This window comes from Gopherus evgoodei, chromosome 7 (assembly GCF_007399415.2).
Source record: "Gopherus evgoodei ecotype Sinaloan lineage chromosome 7, rGopEvg1_v1.p, whole genome shotgun sequence".
In the NCBI taxonomy this organism is placed as follows: domain Eukaryota; kingdom Metazoa; phylum Chordata; order Testudines; family Testudinidae; genus Gopherus; species Gopherus evgoodei.
In genome coordinates, this window is record NC_044328.1 from 73,770,797 (window position 1) to 73,786,436 (window position 15,640).

The window sequence follows — 15,640 nt, forward strand, 5'->3', positions numbered from 1 at the left end:
TATTAGTTGGCCATATGCATAATTTGCTTTAAATTCAGAGTCCAAAGAATAATCTGAAAATGAAAACAAAACAAACAAAAGCAGTTCAATTATAAATAAAATTTTCCTGATTTCTCATTTTAATTTGTTATTTTAATTTTAATTTTATTAGAACTATGCTTGGCAGATTTTGATTTTGTTATAATTTTGAGAGATAATACTGATGTCTATTTTAAAGCATTTTTTAAATCCATTTAAATTTTCACAGTTGGGGAAATTATTGGGCATCAGACAATAAATATTTAATGACAGTCGATGTTGATTTAAAAAAGTTAAAGCTTTAAAGCCATTAAAATACAAATTGGCAACATCACGTGTTAAAATGTAGAGTAGATAGCTTTAAATTAAATGCTACCAAGTCCTCAAGCAGCATTTTTCTTACTTTGTGTATCTGTAAATTTCTGCTATTATCAATGGAAATATTTTTTCATTGGTTTGTCTGTGTATGGTGAAATCAACATTTATTGACATTTACCAATAAAAATCTAATGTTTCCAAGTCCAATATAACATTGTAGGTGTCTGTTATTTATTTCATGCTCTTAATTTAAACAAATGAGTTGCACAGCTGCAAATGTCTCTTTAAAAAAAAATCAAGAGGGTTTAGAATCTTTTAGTGGATCCAAATTATTGTTATTATTTATTTGTATTACAGTAGCACCTTGATCTGAGATTAAGGCTCTGTTGTGCAAGGTACCACACAAACACCTAATACGAGATAGTCCAAGCTCTGCAGAGCATGCAGTCTAAGACCCTTACTGAGGAAAACATCCCCATGCAGGAAAGCACTTAAGCATGTGATTGACTTTAAGACCATTTTCTTTGCTTTACTTAACTTTGAGCACCATTGAAGTCAATAGGACTTAGCACATGCTTAAAGTTAAGCATGTGCTTAAGGGCTTTCCTGAATCAGCTTCTAAACAGAGAAGGCATAAAAAGGGAATATTATCCCCTTTTTATTGCTGAGGAGCAGAGACATAAAAAAGAGGTCAAGTGATTTGCCCAAGGTCACATAGGAAGTCAGTGGCAGAGCTTGGAATTAGTGTAGTTCTCCTGAGTCCTGATGGACAAGTGCCTAAGTCACAAGGCCATGCTTCCTTTCTAAGGGCCTAGTCATAGCAATGGAATGGCTGTCATTGACTTAAATGGTCTTTGGATCAAACCCCTGTCTGGGTGCTAATACTGGATTTCATGATTTTTACTCTACTCTTTTTATAAGGGATTATGAAATGAAATGTCTTAATTGACTGGGAAGTGTCCTGAGCAAGATCAGGCCACTTTTACATTGTGTCAGGAGGGGAGAGTAAAGGATGTCAGTGACTCAGCCACAGGTGGTGATAGGACTGTTGCGGGAATGGGTGGGTGAGGTTCTGTGGCCTGCAGTGTGCAAGAAGTCAGACTAGATGATCATAATGGTCCCTTCTGGCCTTAAAGTCTATTAATGAGTTAACTAGTAAAGCAAAGAAGAAGCTTGAGAACATGTTTGCTGGATGCAATAGTTTGCATCAGGCTTTTTGCAGCAGCTAATGCCTTTGCACAAACACACATTGGCAGTTGGCTCCTGCCAGCTCCACATTAGCGAAGGACTCATGTGAGCCCTGTCTACTCTGCCTCAAGAGGTGTCCTAACTAGCATGCATGATGTGGCGTGCCCTTCCTGCATAGCTTTCTGTGCAGAATTGGGTATGGGGTTGGCCTCACCCCTTTTTGACAAAGCCCCTCCATGTCTATAGGATCTACTGCCAGAGGTACAGAACTGCTGGCTGCCAAGGGGCACATCTGATGCTTCCCTCCTCCAGTTTTTGATGATTTATACTGCACAAAGAAGTCCTGAAGGTGCGGAAGCCTGGTTCTGCTGGAGGACTACTTGGGTTCTCACCCGCGTTCTGGTGATCTCTAGTAGCCTGACTTGGAGACACTGGGAGTGTTAAATGTTTAACAAAGATGTCCTTTCTCGCACATGCTCAACAGACATCAGAGTTCAACAGGTGTTCACAAAACCCAAGAATTTTACACAGTCTGAGGAAAAATCCTTCTCCCTCTCAGCTTTTAGTTTCCTGTGATGCCATTGTCTCAGTAGTTCTCTAGAAGCCATAGACTCTCCCAGGGTATTGGAGACCTGCTTTATTAATGAATTGCAAAACAAGCCAAGCCCCAAGATTATTTATTTGTGGTAAAAAACCTTCCAGGCCATCTTTATCCAGCCTAGAGAAAGCAAAAGGGCTCAAGGCATTTTTCCCCTCCCCATTGCAGATCACCTGTAAGCACTTCAATCAGGAATGCATCTGCTATGGCTGGGTCCTTGCAGAGCATGGCAAGATGTTGCAGCGGATCCTTTTCTTTAATGGCCCTTGGTGGCCAAGTCCTTGGCTCCACCATTGCATGTCTCTGATGGGTCCTCTGTGGCCTGGGCCTCTGGCTAGGTGACTTACAAGTTCAGTCCCCTGGTGGGTAACAACTGTTAGTTTAAAATCAACATCTAAACTAATAATTTCTCCTGCCCCTCTTGGGCTGCTCTAAACAGGGCCGCCCAGAGGATTCAAGGGGCCTGGGGCAAAGCAGGGAAGCCGTGGAGATTGTAACTCAGCTGGCGGCAGTCTGGGTCTTCAGCGGCATTTTGGTGGTAGGGGGCCCTTTAGTCGCTCCGCGTCTTCGGCAGCACTGAAGGGCTCCCCAACTCTGAAATGCTGCCAAAGACCCAGAGCACCTCTGGGCCAGGGCTTGCGGGGTCCCTGTGAGGCCCAGGGCCTGGGGAAAATTGCCCCACTTGCCCCTCCGCCCAGGCGGACCTGGCTCTAAAGGCTATTGCTTTGCCCCTACTCCTGGGCAGTGCAGAATGCCTCTTAGACTGCTTCTTTCCCAGCAGGATTCCCCCATTGCCTTCCTTCCCCAGGGACTCCGGCACTTCACCTCTAGGGTCTACCTGCCCCTTACAATTCCCATCTCAGGACTACCCCTACAGGACCCAAACCTACTCTCCATAGGTCTCTTCCAACCTCCTAGCAAGTTCTCCACTGTGTTTGTATAGTCTTTTCCCCACTCTTACACAGGTGGGGTCACAAATTAACATTCAGTTGCCATTTCACCATCAGCTGGGGGCTGGCTGGTAGGTCACAGGCAAGACTGAGCCGAGCTTGCCGTAAAGGGCCAGCCAGCCTGTGACAACATCACACTGAGATTGTCAGCTCTTTGGGGCAGGGACTGTCTTTTTGTTCTTTTTGTCCAAGGCCTGGCACCTGGGCATCCTGGTCCTGCTAGGCTTTGCAATAATACAAATAACAAATAATAATTAATAAAGTCACTCCTCAGAATTAAGCCCGTGTGGATCTTACTATGCTAATTCAACCTGATGCGCACGCACGCGCACGCATGCACGCACGCACACACACACACACGGCAGGGGGAGGTGGGGAGAGGAAAGAGCCTTTCCAGAATGCCAAATCTGAGGGTGCAGAAGGATCCTCACACAAGCATCTGGTGCCAGGGTTCACATTCCCAGCTTTAGAGGTCAGTGATATCCTCACCACGGAATGGTAGTCCAAGGAGTTACAATCTTCGGAAGAGGCTGATGGCCAAAACTCAGGGCTTTGGTGCAAGGCTGTATATTATCATGCTGTAAATGCAGTAGAGTCCATAGCCCAGCATATTAACACAGGGAATTTTACCTCTAGTTTTAGAGCTAAGTGGAAAATAGCAGCTGTGATCCTGAATGAAGTTATAGAGTTGTCTTCTATGGGGTAGCTCCTTGACTCTGACCCAAATCTGTGACCTTCAGAACAAACTGGAAGGCGATTGTGGGAGTGGGATATCGCTGGGGTTAGAGTTGGATTTGCTTCTTGGTGATTTGGTGGTTTTGCAGCATGAGTGGAGGCTGCTGAGCCAGCCTTGTCTGAATGTGATTTTAATATTGATTCACATATTCTAAGGCCACAAGGGATCACTGTGACCATCAAGTCTGACACCTGCACAACACAGGCTAGAAACCTCCCCCACAATCATTCCTGTATGAACTCGAACATCGCTTTTAGAAATAATCCAATCTTGATTTACAAATGGTCAGTGATAGAGAATGCCTGGCAGCCCTGCTAAGCAGTTCCAATGGGTAATGACTCTCACTTGGCTAGTGGCTTTTAGTTATTGTTACTAGCAAGTCAAAAAAGAACTGGATAAGTTCAGGAAGGGTAGGTCCATCAATGGCTATTAGTCAAGATGGCCATGGACTCAACCATGCTCAGCAGGAGCGGTGCCAGGTTTCTGGCGCCCTAGGCAGAATTCGGGGGGCGGCATTTTGTGTGCTCCCCACGGGGCGCATGGGAGCTTCTGGTTACGCTCCCATCGCGCTGCAGAAGAAGGACCCTCTGCCGAAATGCCGCAGGCGACAGTGACAGTCATAGAGCTGCTCAATTGCTTGCCGCTGTTTTCCACGGCAAGTCAGCAGAAGGTCCTTCTTCGGCGGCGTGACGGGAGCAGAACTGGAAGCTCCCGTGCACCCTGTGAGGAGCGCACAAAATGCTGCCCCCCGAATTCTGGCGCCCTAGGTGACCACGTAGGGTTGCCTAGTGGAAGCGCCAGCCCTGATGCTCAGGGCAACCCTAAACCTCTACCTACCAGAAGCTGGGAGTGGAAGATGGGATGGATCACTTGATAATTGCCCTGTTCTGTAGGCTCCCCCTGAAGCTCTGTACAGACCACTGTCAGAGACAGGATACTGGGCAAGATGGGCCATGGTCTGAACCAGGATAGCAGTTCTTATGTTCTGAATTGAAATAAATAAAACCCAATCAAAACTAAATTAAACCCTGGCCAATAATTGACTGCTATTGCCCTCAAGCCCAGTGAATATATGTATTTAGAATACAAGGCTGAGGGTTTGGCAGAGGGACATAGGGATGTAGCTAACCTGGGGTTACAAAGTAGGAGGACAACGTAGAAGGTGGCAAGAGGGCTTGGTTGCCATACAGGGGATGTCACTAATTCAGTTACAGTGGAAGGTTCATATCAAGGCCCCAGACCTGGAGGTGGGTGCTCTAGCCTTCCAGAGAAGAGCAGAAGTATCTGTTGATGTATTATGAGTATCATTTATTATTTGTATTGTGGTAGAACCTAGGAGCCCCGGTCATGGCCCAGGAGCCTGATGTGCCAGGTGCTGTACAAATATAGAACAAAAAGACAGTTCTTGCCCCAATAACTCCTGGAAGGCATGAAGAAATAAAAGGGAACGTAGCCACAAGGCGAAGCTGAGCAATACCAGGACAGAGTAGTGGTAAATGGAATGAGGGTGGGCCAGTGCAGAAGATGCACTGGGATCCTGTTCTGCTATGAAGACAAAGAAGACTTCTGCTGCATGAAGGAATGTGATCGTGTCAGCCGAAGAATGAGCAGATGAGAAGATCTATTGATAGACAGCTGCGGAAAGCACCACTGGAAGGGGCAAGACTGGCAGAGATTATGGTGATGCAGGAGAAAGGAGAAGGTGAAGAAGAAAGTGTGCAGAAATATGATCCCCAACAACTCCTGTTATCTCAGAAAGGTCCAGGGTCACCTCGAGGTGTAAAGAGGGGAAGGGGGACATGATTCAGGAAGGGATTACTGATATATTCAAGAAGAGCCCATTGTAGTAAATGGGAATCTCTCCATCCATATCAATGGGCTTTGGAGCATTGAACTGGGACTCTAATAACCAGTGCACTGAACTCAGAACCTAACTTGGGATCTTCTAGTTCTATGTGAGGTTTGTTTGGGGCACAGAGCTGATATTTAAAGTTTGCCTGCTGGCTGATTATGATATTATTAATAATACTACAAATAAATAATAGTGGTCTATTGGCAGAAAACAGGAGTAACATAGTGATGAGGCAGGCATATGCTTTTCATTTATCCACAGGCCAAAACAGTGCAAAATTCCCTATGCTGTCCCTATCCATGTCCTGAAGCCTGGCCTGGAAGGACCAGCTGTAAGGATGGCCCATGTAGTCCTTGGCCTTGCTGTAGAGACCATGGTAGAGGAAGTCCATCAGTGGTGCTGGTTTGTGTGATGGGGACACCTGCCCCATCTGGAGGAAGACCTTTCTCACAGAGACCAATGAAATGCAGACATGAGAGGGTAACAGTTTTCACTTTCTGTAGATCTGGGTTGTACTCAGAGTGGTGGTGATGAAATCATGCAAGACTCTCTGTTCCGTTACTAGATTCCTAGTTACCACAAGAACCAGCCAACCTGCTTTTTCAGCTGTTTCAAAGAAAATAAGAAGTTGGCTGGCTGCTGTTGGGTACCAAGTGAAGGTAGAAGCCACGGACAATGGAATCAGCTGAAGGGGAAACCCTGTGCTATACTCCACTAGGATGGGATCTCTAGGGGTAGCTTAAGTTTTCACGGAACAGTCAAGCCACAATGAAAATGGTAAGAACTATTCCATTCTATACTCTGCTTTTTCTCCCCAAACCCCACTGGTCCTGTCCTGATAAGGCTGGGGCTTAGTGCCAAACCAGAGACTGATAACTGTGGCTAATGGGACGCAGTTGTGCCCATCTGTGTTTAGTGAAAATGCAGCCTGGTTTTGACTTCTGCTTAGTGCCTCACATATTTTTGGGGCGTCCTAATTCCAACACAGATGGGTTTAATAAATGCAAACTTTTCATGCCCTTAGATTTTCCTACTGGCTGGCGCATTAGCTACTTTTGAAGGAAATTGTTTTCCAACTAAAAAGTTATTAAAGCTTTTATTGTGAATGGAGTGGTTATGAAGCAGCCACTTTGGAGAGGAACAGCATTTGCATCATCAACTGAAAAGCTAGATATGCAGCAGATACCGCAGTGGTGAAGTAAATGCGCATCGGAATGTCTGTGGAGAACTGAGTGTGCATCAGAGAGTTTGCAGAGAACCCAGTGTGCGATAGGGAGTCAGTGGAGGGGAAATGGAATCTGTAGAGGATGGCTGGATTTGTGTCACTGAGCCAACCATGAAGAACAGGCTGTGTGACAGAGAAAATTAGGTATTTGTCAGCAAAAGAACTTGACTTTGCAATCTTGGGCCTTTAGGTCTGGCAGACCTATGCTTTTGTCTAGAGGAGGGCACTATATTCATAGTTATGCCAGTGCAAACAAACAGGACTTACACCAGTAATTTTCTCTCATGCAGTATCAGGCCCAGAAGTGCAGGGTGGCGTTCTCTGCCAGGCTCCGGGGGAGGAAGGTGTCATGCTGCACTGGGCGTAGGGGTGCAGGCAAGAAGCAGCAGAAGAAGGACCATGTACCAGGAACAGGGTGGCAGTTCAGTCTTTTCCCAACAGCTGGTCTGTGGGAGGGAAAAAACTTTTAGACGCACGCATATTAAATTATTTGCTGCTTAATATGATGACAAAAACTTTCAATTTAAAAATGACTCCAGGTTCCTGCCACAATAATCTGTCTCTGAAGGGGTATGCAGCAAGGAGCAGATTCCTAGCAAAGGAAGTTCTGCTCCCTCTCTCATGGGACTGGAATAACTTTATTTCCTAGTGCATCCTCACCCAGGCATGTGCATGAATGTAAGTGTGCTTCTGAAAATGCCAGCGTCTCTCTAGGAGTTTGCATGCACTCTGTGAGCCTGTGCAGGCATGTCTGAGTATGTGTGTAGTGTGTGTGTCCCTGCATGTGTGTGTAGGTAAATGTGCTTATATGTGAGTGTGTTTGTGCATAGATGCTTGTGCATCTTTGCAGGTATATATGTGTTTGTATGTCTTTAGTGTGTGCGGTGTGAGCATGCATTCATAGACATGTTTATATGTCAGTGTGCATGTGAGTGGGAATGTGTAGCTTTATGTTTGTGGATCTTTGCACAAATGTGTGTGTACATCTATGTGCTTGTGCATCAACATGTGGGTGATAGAGTGTGCATCATTGTATGTTTGTGTACATGCATGCGTGTGTACAGGGGGGTGGATGTGAATGTATAGGTCCCTGAGGATTTGTATGTTCTGTGTGTGTTGGCCTGTGGATCTTTGCACATGCATGTAGCGTGTAAGTCCGTATCCTCATACAAATGTGTGAGTGCCTCAGTCTTTGCATGTGAATGTGCGCATACATGTTTAGTGTGGGAGGGGGACATGTTTGTGCATGATCTGTGTGAGGACGCAGGGCTGGGTGTGCGAATGAGTGTACGCATCTCTTCCTGTTGCCAGGGGCGGCTCCCGGCCGCAGCACGCCAAGCACATACTTGGGGTGGCATGCCGCGGAGGGCGCTCTGCCGGTCGCGGGACCAGTGGACTGTGGGACCAGCGTACCCTCCGCAGGCACGCCTGCGGGAGGTCCACCGGAGCCGCCTGCCACCCTCCTGGCGACCGACAGAGTGGCCCCCCCCGCATGCCACCGTGCTGGGGGTGGCGAAATGTCTAGAGCCGCCCCTGGCCGTTGCAGTACAAGTATAATACTGCACTGTCAGGAGGACCTTGGCTGACAGCCCAGCAGTGTGGGACATGGTTGCAGAAGATGAAGCAGAATAAATGTCACAAAAGTTATTTTTGTCTATCAACTGAAGCATTATAGAGACATCAACAAGCTCTTGTCTCATGCCAGCTTAATTCCTAGTTAATCAGCAGGCTGCTTGGGCAAAGGAAGGAGCTCACATCATGGGCTGATGAGCCAAACTTCTCGGCGAGGACTGGAGGCCCTGACAGGCGTCCTAATCACTAGTTTGGCTTTCGCCTGGATGCACTGCAATGCTCCTCTCCATGGAAGAACCGCATGCCTTGTAAGTTGTACCTTGTTATCTCCTAATCTGCCAATGGGATGGAAAAGACCTGCTATGTCGTTTTATCAGCCCCTTCCCCATGGGCCACCACAGGTTTTTTTTTGCAGTATATGCTCCAGTGCTTTGTCCAGTTTAGTTGTAAATGACTCAAACCCTGAGGCTTCCTTTGCTTCCATGGAGAGGCTGTTCCACAGCCACAGAGATCTCACTGCCAGGAAGTTTCTCCTGATATTTAGCTTAAATTCCCCTTTGCTCATTTCCGCCCCATCACCCTTAGCGCCACCCCTGTGGAACACCCTAAATAACTCATCTGACTCCTCACTGTGCTGGATGCCCTGCAGAGACTCTTTCCTCCCTGATACCCCCTTGGCCAGCCAACACATCACACAAACTATGCTGGTTTACACCTGCTCAGGATCGGACCCCTTTAGTTCTTGTAACTTGCTCTGCTGAACTGATCCTATAAGACCGTCCGGCATTATTGCTGCTCTTGTTCACTCTGCTAGGGATGGCCCATTCCCTTCCTGCTTCGTGACTGGCACGTGTCTATCCCAGCTCAGCAGCCCAGCTCATTTAGTTTGTTGATCACATGAATTTGGGTCACTCATCTGATACCCACTTTCTGGGAGCTGCTGGCCTTGTATCTGGTTATCCAAAGGTCCATGAACAGCAAATAACACAAAGATAAGAACAGGCCAAACTGACAACCACTGTCTCCTTTGGCAGATTCTTCATGAACAGTTTTCTAACCTCATCTGACCATCTCTTGTTCTTTCCTGTTCATGCTTCTAACCCCCTGGCTGCTTTGGGTTACTGGGCCCACTGGAGTCAATGGCAGGGCTCCCATTCTCTTCAAGCCCATTATTTATTTGTCCCCAGTGGCTTTTGCAATTACTCTCCTCTTAGTAGCAGCCACACATTCATTCATCCCTTTCCCATACCATTAATCACTATTTGAACACCAAACCCTAAAGTTCCCGAATGGGCATCTCCCCCAGCTCGGTGTACCACTGTCTCACCTGACCCTTGCTTTCTGGTCCAGCAGCCCGTTTTCAATCCACATGATGCCACTTGTACCCAAGCTGATCTGACATTGGTTTTCTAGGGGGATTTTGCCAGACACTTTTTCAAAGGCCGCTACAAAGGTACAGGAACATTTGCTGTCTCTCTGCTGGTTGTTGAAGGTCATGCCTGTCCCAGTGTTTCCTCAGTTCTCCATGACTTTCCCCTAAGTGGTATGCAGTGGTTACCATTGTTATTAATTATTATTAGCATTACAGTGGCTCTAGAGATCCCAACCAATATCAGGGCCCAAAGTGCTAGGTGCTGTACATACACATCCCAGGAGACAGTCGCTGCCACGAAGAACTTACAGTCTAAATGGGCAAGACAGACAAAGGCTGGGAGTGCAAACAGGAGCATAGAGTGGAGAAGAGAGTTGCTCACAGTCACATAAATTCCTGGAGCACAACCAGATGGAGGCCACTTGCACCCACTGATATGTTTAATATTTCCAAGTCTCCCCTTACTCTTCTGTTTTTAAACCAGCAGCTGCAGCAACAAGGACCCCATCATTCCCTGATTGTCTGGACCAATGGCACTCAACCTCAAGCTTGGAGGTGTGAGCAACAGGTGCGTGAAGCGCAGATCCCAGAAGCATGCCGAGCGGGGAGGGATACTGAACAAACAGACTGTCAGTGAGGGAAGAAAGTAAGATCTGTCAGCTCTGCAGGAAGAAGGAAAGAAGCTGCCTGGAAGTGGGTTCCTCCTCTCTGGAGATGGCTGTCTCCTCACCCCGAGGGAAGCTGTGATGCAATAGGACTTTGCAACTTATGTTTCTCCTTTTGTTTTAAAATTCATTGAGACTTGATATGAAAGCTGAGCAGATTTCAGTGCATAGATCTGATTCCCCACTCCCTGGCATGCATGAAGTTTTTTATACTAAGGCAAAGCAGGTGCAAAATGTTACTATTCTGACTTAATAGTATTTGACATCCACTCTGCACTGGTGTATGTGGCTCCATAAGGAAGTGGAGAAGCAGGACCCTGGGGCATGGGGACCAGATCAGTAGCTGGTCTCATCCATTGATGTTAGTGATGCTCTGCTACCTTACACTGAGGAGGATATGACCCTGGAGTCTGAAAGAGAGAAATCTGAATGAACTGCCCCAAAATACTGGTGAGCAGCTGAACCGAAGTGGTGTAAATGTCCCAAGCCTGCATCCCAGGGAAAGGAGCAACTGGCAAAGTGAAGCGTGATATGATGGGGTCTTCTCCACTATATAAGGTGGACAGAAAGCTGGCTAGATTGTCGGGCTCAATGGGCAGTGATCAATGGCTCCATGTCTAGTTGGCAGCCAGTATCAAGTGGAGTGCCACATGGGTTGGTCCTGGGGCCGGTTTTGTTCAATATCTTCATTAATGATCTGGAGGATGGTACGGACTGCACCTTCAGCAAGTTTGCAGATGACACTAAACTGGGAGGAGTGGTAGATACACTGGAGGGTAGGGATAGCATACAGAGAGACCGAGACAAATTAGAGGATTGGGCCAAAAGAAATCTGATGAGGTTCAACAAGGACAAGTGCAGAGTACTGCACTTAGGACAGAAGAATCCCATGCTCTGCCACAGACGAGGGACCTAATGGCTAGGCAGCAGTTCTGCAGAAAAGGACCTAGGGGTTACAGTGGACGAGAAGCTGGCTATGAGTTGACAGTATGCCTTTGTTGCCAAAAAGTCTAATGGCATTTTGGGCTGTATAAGTAGGGACATTGCCAGCTGATTGAGGACTTGATCATTCCCCTCTATTTGACATTGGTGAGGCCTCATCTGGAGTACTGTGTGCAGTGTTGGGCCTCACACTACAAGAAGGATGTGGAAAACCTGGAAAGAGTTTAGCGGAGGGCAACAAAATGATAAGGGGGCTGGAGCGCATGACTTTTGAGAATAGGCTGAGGGAACTGGGATTGCTTAGTTGGCAGAAGAGAAGAATGAAGAGGGGATTTGATAGCTGCTTTTAACTACCTGAAAAGGGGGTTCCGAAGAGGATGGATCTAGACTGTTCTCAGTGGTAGCAGATGACAGAACAAGGAATAATGGTCTCAAGTTGCAGTGGGGGAGGTTTAAGTTGGATATTAGGAAAAACTTTTTCACTAGGAGGGTGGTGAAGCACTGGAATGGGTTACCTAGAGAGGTGGTGGAATCTCCTTCCTTAGAGGTTTTTAAGGCCTGGCTTGATAGAGCCTTGGCTGGGATGATTTAGCTTGTGATTGGTCCTGCTTTGAGCAGGGGGTTGGACTAGATGACCTTCTGAGGTCCCTTCCAACCCTGATATTCTATGATTCTATGATTCTCAGGACTTTGGGATAAGTCACCATTAGATTGCTTGGCAGATGCTGTTTCCCAAGCACGAGGTGAGATAAGTTACATGCTCTCCTATGAGTGTTACAAGATCACAATGCATTCCACCTGGACGGTGCTTCCTCCACCTTGTCCTTTCTGCCTTGCAAATGTTGTTAATGAAGATTACAGGGCTGGGCGCATAAAAGTTCAGCTTGCAGCTTATGGCGAGCACTGAATGGATATGGTATGCAGATGTCTGGGAGAGGCGTCTATGTCAGATGCTGTTCCAGTGGCCTTGAGGAAGGCTGTGCACCACCCCAAAGAGGACTATCCTTTACTCCCCAAGCTAGGCATTCTCAGTCTTCCATGAACAGCTATTCCAGCACCACCCCATTGCACGGTGGTTTGGTTCTGAGATAACAGTAGTTCTTACTCCAGACCACCCTGTAGCATTGCCACGCAGGGTGCTTTTAACTGCTTTAGAGCTGGCTACATCTCAATGGCTGATTAAACTACCCTTACAGGCAATGGTATATCAATTTGCTAAGTGCCTGGCCGATGAAAAGTGTCCATCAAAGTACAGCAATTGCCATTGAACTGTGCACAGTTACCTTGTAGTACCAGCTGAGAAACCCCAGCCAACCAATGTAGGAGGAAGCAGATGTCTCAGCTACCACACAGGAGTATTTGGTGGCACCTACTGACTTGTTAATCATAGAATAATAGAACCGGAAAGGACCTCGAGAGGTCATCTAGTTCAGTCCCCTGCACTCCAGGCAGGACTAAGTATTAGTATTATTAACGGATATCTGTTAATTATTACTATGCTCTTCACCTCTCCTCCTGCTCCATTACCCACCCCAGAACAGGGTGCAAATTTGTGTAGTTCTGTGCCCCCCAATCTTTTCCACTCTCTTACCCTAGCTCACTGCCTTGCTTTATATAATTAAGTCCAGCCACCTGCCCCTGATCTCCCACTCCACCTGCCCACCCCCGGCACTTCTCCACAATGGAAATATGTCTGGCAAACACTGTCTGTAAGCACCTGGCCCAGAGCTCATTGGCAGGGTGTCTTTTCAGTGATTGGGCTGGGCGCTGGATCAGGCCCTAAGGGAGTCATTGAAGTCGACAAGTGAGTGGGTTGTATATGGCAGTGAAAGGGAGGGAGGTGGCTGGAGATCCAGGGCTCCCCAGCACTTAACCCCCTGGCTTTTCTGTGCTTGTTAAACCCTGTCAGCCCTCCCATGCCATATGTTTCCTCAGTACTCCTGAGGGAGTTCAAGGCCCAGCCCCTTCTCCCCGGCTGGCTCCCTGCCTGCCGTTCCCAAAGGAGCTGTGCTGTAAGGGAGGGCATGTCAGAGAGCAGTGCAGGCTGGGAGGGCGCTCTGCCTTTCCGAGTGGCACCCACGCCCCAACTGCATGGCCCAGTGGCCACTCTTGACAAATGGGCATGAATGGAAATGCCAGACCTCAGGCGAAGTGTGGTGAGGAACTGACCTGTCACCTCCATAGGGGGGAAGGAGGCAGCAAAGACTGCTGAAGTTGGACACATAGACAGCAATATATGAGCTGGAAATTCCCTGGAAGTCCTATCTAGCCAGTCCTCCTTTGGCTCGTCCCTTGTGGTATGTTCTGCACCCCCCATTCTCTGGCCAGCTAGTTTTGGAAGGACTCCAGCAATTAAGCTTTCACTCAGGTCTGGATGAAAGTCTTCCGGGTGCCTAGCCCCACTTGTCTCACCTTGTCTCTCTGCTCTAGGATCCTAGCTTACTTTGGAGCCAGTGCCCCCCGGAACAGGAACGTTGGGCGGGTGGACCCACACCCAGCTCAATCTGCAGCCCATGCTGCTGGGCCATTCTTATTCTTCAGCACAAAGGAAAAAGAAACATAGACCAATAACATCAAATAACAGTCTTGTTCCCAACCAGGACTGGGGGGCCTTCTGGCCATTCTGCCCCAGTCTAGGGGCCTGCTTGCCCTCTCACAACCTTCTGTTGCAGCCACATCTGAATGTATGGCCCGCTCTCTCCTGGCCCTAGGCTGGGGCCTCCTTTGTATCTCTGAGCTGGGAATCATCAACCCCAATCACTCGCTGATGCCCAACTGGATCGGATGCTTCCAAGCACCTGCTGCCTGGGTTCGTCTCTAGAGCAGACTTCTCTCTGGCCCTCAAAGGAGGTACAGCTGCACAGCTGGAGCCCCAACTGTTATCCAAAGAAAGAAAAGGAGGAAAGAGCAGTTTCCTACTGGCAGGCCAAACAGAGGGTGGGTTAAGGCACATCCAGCTGTTCAGAGATCCATGCAGGGAAGAGAGCCAGAGATGGGAATATGGGTGCATGAATCTGTGCTCTTGCCTCCCTCCTACCCCCACTGGGATGAACATGGCTCAGAAGGAAAGTGTGGCTTGTTTGGGAATGGGCTTATAGGAGGCAGCTGCTTGCCCTGGCAGGGGACTGGACTCGATGACCCATGAGTTGATGACCCTTCCAGTCCTATGTCCTTTTGCAAGGACATGGCAGGCAATTGTCCCCAGGATATAAGTGGGGGCCACAGGAGGGCAGTGGAAGAGATCATGAAGAAAAGGAAGGACCTCCATGTGAAGGGCAGCTGGAGAATGATGTCATGTAGCCGAGATTCAGGGGAGCAGCAGGAGGCCTGTGCAATCCAAACCATCTGGGGGCCAATGGTCAGGACATCATACTGTAAAAGCAGCAAAGAATCCTGTGGCACCTTATAGACTAACAGACATTTTGGAGCATGAGCTTTCGTGGGTGAATACCCACTTCATCAGATGCATGTCATGTATTCACCCACGAAAGCTCATGCTCCAAAACGTCTGTTAGTCTATAAGGTGCCACAGGATTCTTTGCTGCTTTTACAGATCCAGACTAGCACAGCTACCCCTCTGATCCTTGATACCATACTGGTGAGCAACCAGAGAAAACATCTGCAAGTGAGGAACTTATGCCATTATGCCTCCACAGCTTCCTCTTTGGATGGCAAGGTAACCAGCAGAGGGGTGATGGGAAACTACTTGCCCCTGTCAATCCTGGCTCACACCTCCTGGCCTCTGAGTAATTTGCATGGCCTGGGAGACCCTGGTGGGGGGGTCTACCTCACACAAGCAGTGAAAGGGTTAGTGGAGAGGCAAAGGACACAAAAATTGTGGGAGTGGTAAATAATGAAACAGACTGATACAGAGCAATCTGGATCGCTTGGTACAGGGGGCACAAGCAAACAATATGTGTTTTAATACAGTTAAATGTAAATGTATACATCTAGGAACAAAGAATGTAGATCATATTTCCAGGATGTGGGGCTCTATCCTGGGAAGCAGTGACTCTGAAAAAGATTTGGGGATCCTGGTGGATAATCAGCTGAATTTGAGCTCCCAGTGGCCAAAGAAGCTAATGTGATCCCGGGATGCATGAACAGGGGAATCTCAAGTAGGAGCAGAGAGGTTATGTTACTTCTGTATTTGGCACTGATGTGACTGGTGCTGGAATCCTGTGTCCAGTTCTGGTGCCCACAA